This window comes from Harpia harpyja, chromosome 3 (assembly GCF_026419915.1).
Source record: "Harpia harpyja isolate bHarHar1 chromosome 3, bHarHar1 primary haplotype, whole genome shotgun sequence".
In the NCBI taxonomy this organism is placed as follows: domain Eukaryota; kingdom Metazoa; phylum Chordata; class Aves; order Accipitriformes; family Accipitridae; genus Harpia; species Harpia harpyja.
Genome location: NC_068942.1, coordinates 43488085 through 43499856, shown reverse-complemented (window position 1 = coordinate 43499856; position 11772 = coordinate 43488085). Strand labels below are relative to the sequence as shown.

General features: G+C 44.6%; 1 protein-coding gene across 6 annotated transcripts in view; it reads left to right on the top strand.

The window, feature by feature from the left end:
- The first annotated feature begins 2846 nt into the window (after positions 1-2846).
- SIPA1L1 (signal induced proliferation associated 1 like 1) overlaps positions 2847-11772 on the top strand; it is a 230561-nt gene continuing 221635 nt past the window's right edge. For 4 of the 6 annotated variants that reach the window (XM_052782299.1, XM_052782296.1, XM_052782302.1 and 1 more), the window contains exon 1: positions 2847-2973. The gene's annotated coding sequence lies outside the window, so the exon portion shown is untranslated. Of the gene's footprint in view, positions 2974-3447; positions 3521-3626; positions 3728-11772 lie in introns of those variants that run through there. The other 2 variants (XM_052782297.1, XM_052782300.1) reach the window with 2 other exon arrangements.

Genomic DNA, 11772 nt, shown 5'->3' with positions numbered 1-11772 from the left:
CTTCTTGGAAGGGTGTGCTGTGCTGTATACAAACTTTCACATGTTCATTGTTCATCAATGAATAAATTATGCACTCTGTGTCAGGGTGGTTCAGATTCCTAGTAAGATTTTCCCTGTGCTTCCATTAGCTCTGGCCCGCCCTAATCAGACACAGTCCTACTACTTACCCTTTCATAAAGCCAAACCTTCAGAGAGCAGCATAAATGTTAATTAATTTACTCTCACCTCACTCCTCTGAGGTAAATAACTGTATCATTTTCCCCTTCTGTTTAAAGGAGAATATTAAAACAGAAATGAAGTGACTTCCCTACGGTAACATAGCAAACTAGTGGCAGAAGAAGGGTTGGCATTCGGAAATTCTTGGGGTTCTTGGGGCTTGTCTACACAGGGAAACCGACTGGAACGCCGACTGTGCATCCTTCATTCTGTAACAGTTAGTCAAGCAGAGGCCGATGTGTGAGCGCTCTGTCAAAGGGAAGAGAGTCCTTTTGTTCTGAAACTAATTGTGCATTATTGAGGCAAGGTGATTATTTTGGAATAAAACCCCTCTTATCCCTCTTATTCTAGATCAGCTATTCTGATGACTTCCTTATAAAGGCAGGAGGTAAACTCTACATTCTCCTCCTCTCCCCCCCACTCCCCAACCTGGTTAATTATTGTTTAATTATAAAGGCACAAAAATGTTTGTACTTCCACATAAAGGAAATAAACGAGTTCTGGATATCCTGAGACCTGTGAGAACATGCATTGTTCCCGAGTGCCGCTGCCCCCCTAACCGCAGCTCTAGCCACCACGCATGGAGACGACGTGGTGAGAACAGCGGCTCGGCCGAGCCTCACGCCGGAGGCCCCCACGCCGGCAGCCCCCACGCCAGGACCCCTGAACGACCAGACGTCGACCTCTTAGACCTGGGATTCAGGGAGGGACCGCAGGGGCCCGGGAGCAGGAGCCAGCGCCAGCGCTGGACTGCGGCCAAGGGTGTGTGCCTGCACCGCGGCCTCATCTCAGATAGCACGTAGGCTGGGCTGGTGCTTCGTGTTGGAGCCTCTCCCTCCCTACGTGACCCTTCTGAGTATCTATCTCCCTCATCTTATGATCTGACACATCAGCAGTGTGTGAAGGAAGATCATAGAAACGGTTTGGGAATGTGCTAGCCTCGTTAACCTCATTAAAGAGCTTGCAAGCCACGGCCTCACTATCTAAATTCTTCTGATGAAGACAAATTCAGTAATCGTGCACCACCGTTCCTGATGCTGCAGTCACATCCAGCGCTGTCGTGTGTGTATATACCCGAGGACTGCAAGCCTCTCGGGACTTCTCTTTGGGAGAGTGGGGCTAGAGCTGCCAATAAAAAACTTTTCATTTATGTAAAATACACTCAGCTTTTTGGGTGGGTGATGTAAGATAAATGTATTTAAATATCGAAAATGTTCCTGTTTGTTTTTCTGGATTGCCAATTCTCTTTTTTTTCATGCCAGAGCAGTTCTTCACCCATCCCGAACGTTCCTTCTACTCAGCAAGATGAGATAAGGAGTGGTTTTGTGACCCCGTAACACCTGCAGGAGTCATGACCTCAAGCTGGGGAAATCTGTAGGAGAGCGACTGCTCTCTGGAAATCCACCCAGGTATTTTTACAGTACTGAGCACTGTGCTATTTAAACACCACAGTACCAAAGATCCCTTAGGAACATCTTCAGAAGATGGCAAGCCATTTGGATCCGTATGTAAGTCTTGTCGGTCTCTGCTGTTCGGGCGTTCCCGGGCAGTGAATGGGGGGGTGAAGCTACCATCTCGGCAGCGGAGCAGCTGCTCACCACAGCTCAGTTGCTCTAGCTATCACCATGCTGCACGCTGCTGGAACGTCGCCAGCCCAAATTGGAGATGTTTTCTGGAGTGTCCTAATTTCAGAGACAGCTCAGGGAAAGCTTCGCTTTTACATTGTTTTAACTGAGATTGTGTTAATGTTGTGTCAAGCCAAGGACGATAATGACAACCAGCAGAGTATCCAGAATGGGTTACCCACAGCTGATTTTGTTCAAAATGTTGGCCATTTGAAAAGGCAGCGGTGTTCCTGCAGAACAAGGGGTGATGTTGATGTATGCTCATTTTTTTCATGTGCCTACCCATGTCGTTAATTTGTTATATCTGTGGTGGATATCTAGAGAGAGAATTCGGTTTAATTTGACTGGCAGTAAAAAAGCTCGATATATACCATCTGTACAGTACCGGAAGGTTTTGGCCGTGTGTCAGCAATTACAGTGACCTTCTCCCTGCGGGTCTCCAGGAGGCTGGAATGTGATGCAATGATCAAAATGGGGGGGGGGGGGTAGATAAAAAGCATTTTAATGCAAAAAGTTCTGAGAGGCGCAACACTAACGCGCATTGGGCATGCCCCAAGGAGTCCAACCCTGCCGACCCTACACATACAGGTCGCTGTTATGAGCGACCTTGGCCCTGTTCCCTCCCGCCGACCCCGGGCCACCAGGCGGGCGGCAGAGGGCCGCCTTGAGCCAACGGGAGGTGGCCTGAGCGCAGCCCCGCCGCCGCGGCCGCCCCGCGGGGCAGACGCCCACCACAGCGCAGCCGCCCGCCCACCTCAACGCCCGGGCTCCCGCCTCGAAACTCGCGGGTGAGGCGGGGAGGGGAGGGCCGTGCCCGGCGCGGGGGGGGGGCGGTTGGAGCGGGACGAGCTCGGCGCAGGCCTCGGCCGCCCGCTAGGCCCGGCGTTTGCCCGTTGCTATAGGAACGCGCGGCGGGGGCCGCTCGCCCCCGCCCCTCGCCGCCGGAGCGCGGGCGGGCGGCGGGGCAGCCTCTCTCGCGAGAGCTGCGGCGGCGGCGGGCGGAGCGGCGCGGCGCGGAGCGAGCGGCGGGGTGAGCTCATCCCGGGCGCGGGTGGGGAGCGCCGCGCAGAGCCCAGCCCAGCCCAGCCCAGACGAGCGGGGCCGCCGGCAGCCGCCGCGGCAACTTTGTTGGGTGAGTTGCGAGCGGCAGCGCCGAGCCGGGGCGGGCTGGGCTGCGCGCCGTCCCCCTCCTTCCCGCCGCGGAGCCGGGCTCGGGGAGCCGCCGTGCCGCTGACCGAGGGGGTGTGTGGGTGGGTGGGTGGGTGTGCGTGGCGGGGAGCGGCCCCCAGCCCCGGGGCTGCGCGGCCCCCTGCCCGACAGCCGGCGCCGCCGCCCCGGAGTTGGCGGGGGCGAGGGCTGGGGACCGGGGCGAAAGTGGCCCGCAGAGCCCCGCGCCGCCGCCGCCGCCTCAGCGCCCGGAGCCCCGCTCCTCCGCCGGGCGGGGGGTCGTCCGCCCCGTGCGCCCCCGGGGCGCCGGGAGCCCGCCGAGCCGCTGCCCGGCGCGGCCCCCCAACCTTGCCGGCAGCCCCCGGGCCGGGCACGGGTCCCCCCCAGAGCGAGCCAGAGCCGGGTGCTATTTTCCCGATTTGTGCCTTTTTCTCCTCAGGAAAGGCAGCCCCGAGCGGCAGCAGCGCGGCCGGCGCCCCGGCGGGAGGGCGGACGGACGGACGGAGGCGGCGGTGAGTGGCGGCGGCCCGCTCCGCTCCGCGCAGTGCCGCTCCGCGGCTCCCCGCGCTGCCCGTCCCCCGGCGGAGGCGGCCGCCGCCGAGGGCGCTCTGCGGAGGGGCGGGGGGGGGGGGGAGGGAACGACGCTCCCCTGCGGGCCCGGGCCCGGGACGCTGCCCGCCTTCGAGGTTCAATAAATAACTTGTCTCTTGTTCGGCGCTGTAAGTTGTACTTCCATCTTTTTTTTTTTTTTTTTCTTTCTTGACTTTTTATAGCCAGCGAGGGTGTAGTCGTGCTGGTTTTGTTCTGAGCCGGTGCGGCGACCACAGTAATGCTAACAATTGGGTAATTTGGAGGCAGCGCCAGTGGGGATGTTCTGAAAGCTCGGCTTATGAGAGAGGGGGTGGAGGAGCAAAATATTTGTGGATGGTTGATTTCTTCACTGGGAGCCGGGAAAAGTGGAAAAACAGGGAATGCCTTAAAACAGCTCTTGCTGGGAGGGAGGAGGAGATGGTGGTGGAGAAGCAAGGAAGGGTAGAAGAGAAGGGGATAACCTTCCTCAGCTGAGTTTGTTTGCTCTTCCCCCATTTTATGTTGCATGGAGTCTTGATATTGATGTTCTCATGCTATGTTTAAAAATAACTGTATTATTTGCACTGGATAACTGTGATGCAGCTTCAGTTCGTTTAATGAGGAATTCACCCATTCGTGTCTGGTAAAGCACTGATACAAAATGGGAATTGCTCAACTTAATGAAGATCTCCTTGTGTAACCTTGGCCACAACATCCATACATTTTAGATGGGGAGGTGCGTATCTTGCCCAAAGAAGAATACAGAGGCATTTTTTGGATAATATTGCTTACGAAATTGCTTTAAAAAATTTTGCCTGCAAAATTGCTTTTAAAAATTTTAGTGATGCTGCTTTAATGAACCCGTTACTGCATACTGAATGAAGTGCATCTGTGAGCATGGAACCTTAGTTGATAATAGAATGCAAATTTGTTTTCAGAGTAAAGGTGTCAGATTTCATTAGGTTCCAGACCTGTATGGATGAACCAAGATTGGCATTTTCTTTAGAAAGCAGTCCTTTCATGGTGGAATTTTGATTGAGGGTTTTTTTTTGTTCGTTAGCTATGGGAATTAAACATTAGTTTCCTTTAATTTAAGGCATAAACCAGTTTTGTAAAAGGGAAAACAGTCTCTCCCCCCCCCCCCCCCCCCCCCCAGCTTTTTGCCTGTTGTCGCTGCAAGTACTAACTGGATAATAAGGATCTGTGTTTTTTCTGGTGGACAGTTTGGTCATTATTTATTTGGAAGGTGTTACCGGACTAACCTCTGTTCTCCTTCAGCTGGGCTGGTGGGAGAGACAGGTGAAAGTACTAAGGTAGAAGCTTGTGGCAGTTGTAATCGCAGAGGGAGATCTGTAAGTTGTGTTTCACTGTCAAGGCTTTTATGCCTAAGGCCATCAGACGCCATACCAGTTATTAATCCAGAAACAGTGTGGGAACTTCAGATTTATTTTTTTTCTTAGTTATAAAAACACACGTGTTCTATTTAGGTAAAGCTAAAAAGAAAAGTTTTGTGATTGAATGTTTCTTCTAAATACTATGTCTTCTCTTTATTGATAGGTAACTAGGGACAGATTTCCACCCCCCATTTTAACAGGGTTTATTTATGGATGGTTGATTAAAGGATGTGCACTTAGTTGCTCAACAGTGTATTAAGAAGGTATTACTGATGCTAATAAAATGCTTAGTATTAATATTGCTACTTGGGATAGGCATACTTAGCTTTCAGTTGTGGTTCACAGAACCTCTTAGATCATGAAGTCAGAAGCAACATGGGATGTCAGCTCTGACTATTGTAGGGCTGTAAAAAGTTGCCTGACTAAAAGACTAGCAGGTATAGAGGTATGCACTGACACACAACTGTGAAAGGGTGGAGCTGCAGTCAGAAATAAAAACTTAATATGGGGACATGTAATTCATAATCTGTTTTTTCTATAACAAAGTGTATGTTTATCATTTCACTCATGCATAAGTGGTTTTAGGAGCTTTTTTCCACCCCTCTCATGTTTATCCAAAATGTTATTTTAAGGTTGGGGATTAACTTTTGGATAGCTGTTATTTTAAAAACGCTGTCCAAATGTGGCTTCTTCCCTACCCGCTCCCCCCCCCCCCGCCAAGGTTTTCAAGACTTTTTTTTTTTACCATGCTTGTAAGCATTCTGCTGCTGTCTCAAGAGCATTTTGTTCTTTTATAGCTCTTTTTGTTCTCTCAGTTTTGTAAATGTGTCTCAAATATATCCTTTCAAATGTCTATTCCAGAATTATTAATTCTGCTACTATGAACACATTTTTTATTTCTAAGATAGGAGAACAAAACTTAATTTTAAGAACATAAAATATTCCTACTAGTTATTTTGAATTTTAGTAAGGTCATGTTCTTCTAGTTAAGGCGGATAATTTTGGAAATACATTGGGAAAATCAGAGCTAGGTTTAGTAAGAGAAAGGGTTGAGGCCCATTTGAATTTCTTTTCTGTTTCTCTGTCTGTTTTGTCCTATAGCATGTCTATTGTAGAGAAGAAAAAGGAGCACTTTTCTCCATATCAGTAGTTTAATCCCTTCAGCAAGGGGGGTTGCTGCAAGCTATTGAGTTCTTACTTATACTGGTTAGACATCCTGGATACCCTACTGGGGTAAAGAAGCAGAGCTTCTGCCTTCATCAAAATTTCAGTCACACAAGTTGGTTTCCCTAATGCTGACATTTTCAGAGGTTTAAATTTATTCTCATTGACCCTATGTGTTGGCTAGCTGGCAAACAGTTTTGATCTGTTGTTTCCTTGGTTTTCTTAGCTTCAGGCAGATTCCTTTTATTCCTCAGCAGCTCCTTAATTTAAATATTTAAAAGCCGTGATTTCATTATCTGTTAATATCTTTTTATATCTTTGCTTTGTTTACTTCATTATCCATCTTTTGGACTTTGATTATTCATTTATTCTGAAACCCATTTGTTTAACTTCTTGTTAATAAGTTTTGACAGAAGTACAGCAATAGTAAGTGCAGTTACGTATTTGTTTTATCAGTGTAAATACGTATATTCTAAAATCTGCTAGGTGAGGCTTTTATTGATTTGGCATGTAAAATTAATCACGTGTTAAGTATCTTTCTGTGAGTGAGGGGGGAAAAAATGTTATATTGTTCTGTGTTTTATGTTTCCAGGGAGACAGGACTCCAATCCCTTGATTTCAAGTATAGCCCTCTAAATAGCAACTAATAAATAGTCTAAGCTTTATATTTCACTGAGCTCAGTTTAACATTGGAATGAGGACTCTCAAGCTGGCAGTTTATAAAGTGGGATTTTATGGGTCTGTGAGAGTTGAGATATCCTCTATTTAATGAAAGGTAATCAATGTTTTCTGGGAGCGGAACCTTACCAGCAATGGTTAACTGAAGGCACAGTTGTAAACCTACAGAATGTGGCCATTGGTGAGGCTGAGTGACAAAAAATTTTGTGGTTTTGACTAGTTCTGATTTTTAATCCTTATGCAGCTGGCAGTGCAATACTAACACAGTCTGTAACAGTTTCGGTGTTAGCTTTGATAATAGTTTTGCACTCTGAACTTTGGGAAACCCTTCAGGAGTCGCAGAGACACTAGAATTCCTTGGTTATTTAACTGTGTTTTTGAACATGAATCAGCAGATGAAATGGTTTTAGATGTCTGTCTTTGCATATGTAAAGCTAAATTATGTCATTGTCTCAGTCTCTTTAATTTTGAATTCTGTGGCACCAGTTTGCTGGGTGGGTTGTTTGATTTAGATTCTGCCACATGTCTTTTATGTGAAGTGCGACGAAGCATTTACAAGTCTTTGTTTTCTTTGTGGAAGCATGTTTTAAAGAACAATTCATTTGAATGTGGCGACATAACACTTTTCATAATCTTGATAGCTGGTGAATTGTATGATCGCTAACCAAGTATTCATCAGTGTTGTTTCAAAGGTCTGAGTCTGTAAGTGGATCCTCTCTTGCAAACCTGTGTTTGATTAGCAGGATCAAAAATCAATCGTGGCTTCATCTCTTTGTACGACTTCATCTCATGTCGCATACTGGAGTGCAATAAAGTAGTAGCTCTTGTTCCCTGCACAGTGGATGGATGCCTGTTTTGAAGAGAGAGATCAAGTTCCTGACAAATGCACGACTGTATAAAACAACTTTTCTGAATGTGGGTTATTTAAAACCATAATACAGAAGGAAGAGTTGTTACTGGGAATAGTGGTTCATGCTTAGGCCTGAGAGGCACTTAGGATTTTTTGTTGATGTTTTAATACTCTTTTGCCTTTGGTCTTGGGCTCTGTAGAAAGGGAAGAGCTTTGTTCAGATGGATGTTATTAAAGATGAGTGAAGTGCTTCTTGAAGACCAAGTTTTATTTCAGAAGTTGTCAAAATTTAAATAACTACTGGCGTATAGCATATAGTTGTTTTAAAGTTGGATTGTTCTTTGTGATTCCTTATGGTTTACCATCAGTTCTCAAAAACCTTTTGATCATGTTTATTTCAATTTTCATGTTGTTTGTTTACCTTTTGAGGTAACAATATTTTTACCTCAAAATACTCATTTAGACCTCGGAGAGACTGGTTTTTACTGCAGCTGTGAGAGAAACATGCTGATGTTGAACTTGTGCGTTAACATGAACTTTTATCTTCATGAAAGAATTTCAAGTTAACCCTGAAATATATCTTATTTTTCCTAATTGATGATGATACAGTGGATTAAAAACCTCAACTAGCCAAAATCAGCAGAAAACAAGCTCTTACTCCAGGCTGCTAGAAAGCATGGGTCAGAAGTTGAGCATAACTTAGCGGAAAGTTGTCTGTTGAGTCTGCTTGGGAGACATGTTTATGTTTAATATACTTGGCTGGTGTTATTTTTGTGAATTTTAATGCTTACATTTCTGGGTGGGGGAAATTGCCAAGCATCTTCCTTTACTCTGTGGCCTGCCTTGCTGCCTTTCTCTGTGCAGTGGATGGTGGGGTTCCAGGAGGTGCCAAGGGCTGGTTTTGTAGCATGGCTCTGCTCTCTGAATTTCTCAAGTCATGATGCGTTTTACAGTGCCATCAGCTAAATCAGTTGTCTTTCAACCTTTGAATTCAAATGACAGGCTTATTGTGTGCTGATGTGATGTGAAATAGGATTAATAAAGAATTTTTTTTTTAATAGCGGCAGATAATATCTGTAAAACAACTGCTGTGGTAGCAGAACTTTCTGTATGCCAGTTGTTCACGTCAGCAGCTCAGATAGATATCTTGGGTTTTCTTGTTGGTAATACAGACAGCTCTCTCTAAAGAGTTAACAAACATTTTAAGACATACATTTGTTGATTTGACCAAAAATTGCATAGCCCCAAGAACATTTTTACAATTGTTCTTGGGACTTTTTGAAATGATTGAAATTGTATTTTCATATTGCCTGGGGTGTGTGGTGTTGGGTTTTTTTTTTTTTTTTTTGGACTTATGATAAGCTACTGGTCTTACTTCACATTCACTCAAAATCGTAACTGTACTTCATACTGTCATCTGAAGTATTCAGTGCGCATCCGTGACAATTGGTGTTTTACAGGAGAGATTATAACTTTCTGGTTTATAACTTTTTTTCTCCTTTCCCTTTGGTTCAAAGAGTGCTTTTTTCCTTCATCTAATTTCAGAATTGCTATCTGTGTGTGTGGCTTTGTCACCTGGTCTTACACTAGCAAAGAATTTGGCAGAGTAGAAGTGGATGTCTGGCTGAAGGTGGGGGTGGCAAGTCTCCCAGATCGACACTGCTAGTATTGCAGTAATTTTACTTCAGACAGAATTTAGTCTGGTCTCCTAAATTGGATGTCCCCAGCACAGATGTGGTTTGTTGGTTTGGACCGTTATGACCATTAAGGGTTGGGCCACATTTGGTGAACCTCTGGGGATTTTTAGCTTAGTTTAGTTTCTTCTAGGAGAAATCCAGTTTATGCACACCAAAACAACTATAAAAATTAAAATAAATCATTATGAAGATGGTTAAGCATTGAATGGACCACCCCAGAGTGACTGGTGAATCTGCATCCATGAAGATTTTTAAAGCTTGACGGGACAAAGCCACGAGCAGCTTGATGCAATTGTGGTAGCCAGCCCTGCTCGGAGCAGGAGGTCGGTTGGACTCCTGGGTGAAACCGCTCTGGGCTCTGCAGGGCGGTAGCCGGTAAGAGCGGGACGGCCTTCTCGGAGGGCACCACTGTTCGAAACGCTGGTGTAGATATGGTTTAAACAACTTTTAAAAATCAAGACCATCCTTGTAGCGACTTTTTTAAAATTTCTTTTTACTAACGTGAAACAGTTTTACTTTGGTATCCAGCCCCTTTCATGTCTTCTGCTTGGGTAGCAGCACTACCGGGGGTGTCAGTTTATCACGGCTTCCTAGTGCTGGCTCTCAGGTTGCAAACCTGCAACAGGAAACCCGATTTCCTTTATCTGTGGGCACACAAGAAAGGGGGGGGGGTGGTGGTATTTATTTATTCATTTTCCCTCAGGGGGCTGATGTAAGAGGAAATGTACACATCTTGAACGTTTGTATTTTGGTAGGGCCAGAGCACAAATTTGCTCTCGCTGAAGAAACTGGCAAAAATCAGACTTTTTTTTTTTTTCCCACATTTCTGAAGTGTAATACGACTTTGTCTACATGTTTAAAAAAAAAAAAAAAAAGACAATGGGTGATGAAACTTAAACTGCAGGCTTAAACGTGTTACTGTTACTCAAAAGTCATTACAGTTCTTATCTCTGAACTATTTAAAGATCTCTTCTTGTTTTTGTGGACAAGGCGCTCTCTTCACTTTCTGAATTACCAATCTGATTTTTTAAAAATGTTTTAAAAACTAAACACTATTTTGGAGATATTGTTGCATGTGTCAAGTAGAAGACAATACTAGACCCCAGCAAGTAAATGTTAGAGGGCCTTCCCTGCTTCTGTTGGATGCAGTTGCGATTTCTACCCCTGTATTTTTTTTCTCAAATTGGAAGGGCTGATATTGGATTTTATGCTTTCAGTCCATGCAGGAGGACTGTATAATTGTGGAGAAGAAAGTTATGGTTTAATGTTCTCATGCCTTGAAAATAAACATATCTTTATGAATGACATGATACTGGCACTGATCTTCTACTTTGCAAATGTATTTAACAGCTTGTTGCATGAATCATAATAAAGTAGTTCAATAGACTGCACTGTATTGATTATACAGCAGCAGGAATAAAGAGTGAAACCTGATGCTTTCCCCCAGCTTTTGCTAAAGCACACATTTAGAAGCGAGAAAAGAAGGGAGATACTTATGTAAAAGCTATTTACATAGTTTGTCTTTTCCTTGGATTTTTTTTTTTCTTTCCTCTTTCCCTTCTTTTGCCCTTCTTCTGCACTCTTCAAAGAAGGCAGTGTTGACAAAGCAATTTTTTTTTTAACCTTCCCCCTGCTGAGTTCTGCAGCATCTTGCAGGGTGGTTGTCGACTTGTACTTGACATAACTCTGGAAATTCCCATCATGTCCCGAATCTAATATTGTTTATTGCATTGCCATACATAGAGATGGTAGGAGAATCTTTGCTAGGATGCCTTTGTTAATATAAACAAAAGGAAAATGCTAATATAATCTTAAAATATGCCATTCATTCAGAATTGAAAAGGCCTTTTTGGGATTTTAAGTTCTGTGTGGTTTTAGGGCATGTCTGTGCAGAGAAATGAATTGTCATGGTACTCTGGGGTACTGCCTGCCACAGACACTTCCGCTCTGCTATTTGAACTGTGGGATAAGCTCTGTGGAATAATTTGAGAGCCATAAGTTAATTCTTGCCTTATTATACAATTGCCTCCCTATCTAGGCAAAGCCAGAATATCCGCAGAGCTACATAGGTTTTTTTTATTGTGCATTAAAATTGTCAGGACTTTTTTTATTTTAACCCTGTACTATAGTACATTTATTTTCAGCCAGAAAATTTTTAAGGTTAATTAATGTGCTAGATAATAACCTCTTCTGTTCTCAAATGTTCTGTCTCCAAACAGCAGCATTAAAATTAGGTGTGAACATGCAAGTGTGCTGTATATTCCAGATTTAATCACTTGTATGTGTAGCATTGATGCAGTAAAGACTTTCAAATTTGTTGGTAATTTAAAGCACATCTCCAGTAAAACAAAGGTATGGTAATAAGCAGTAATTAAATATTTCGAAGGGTGCTCATCACTGTTATTTTAACA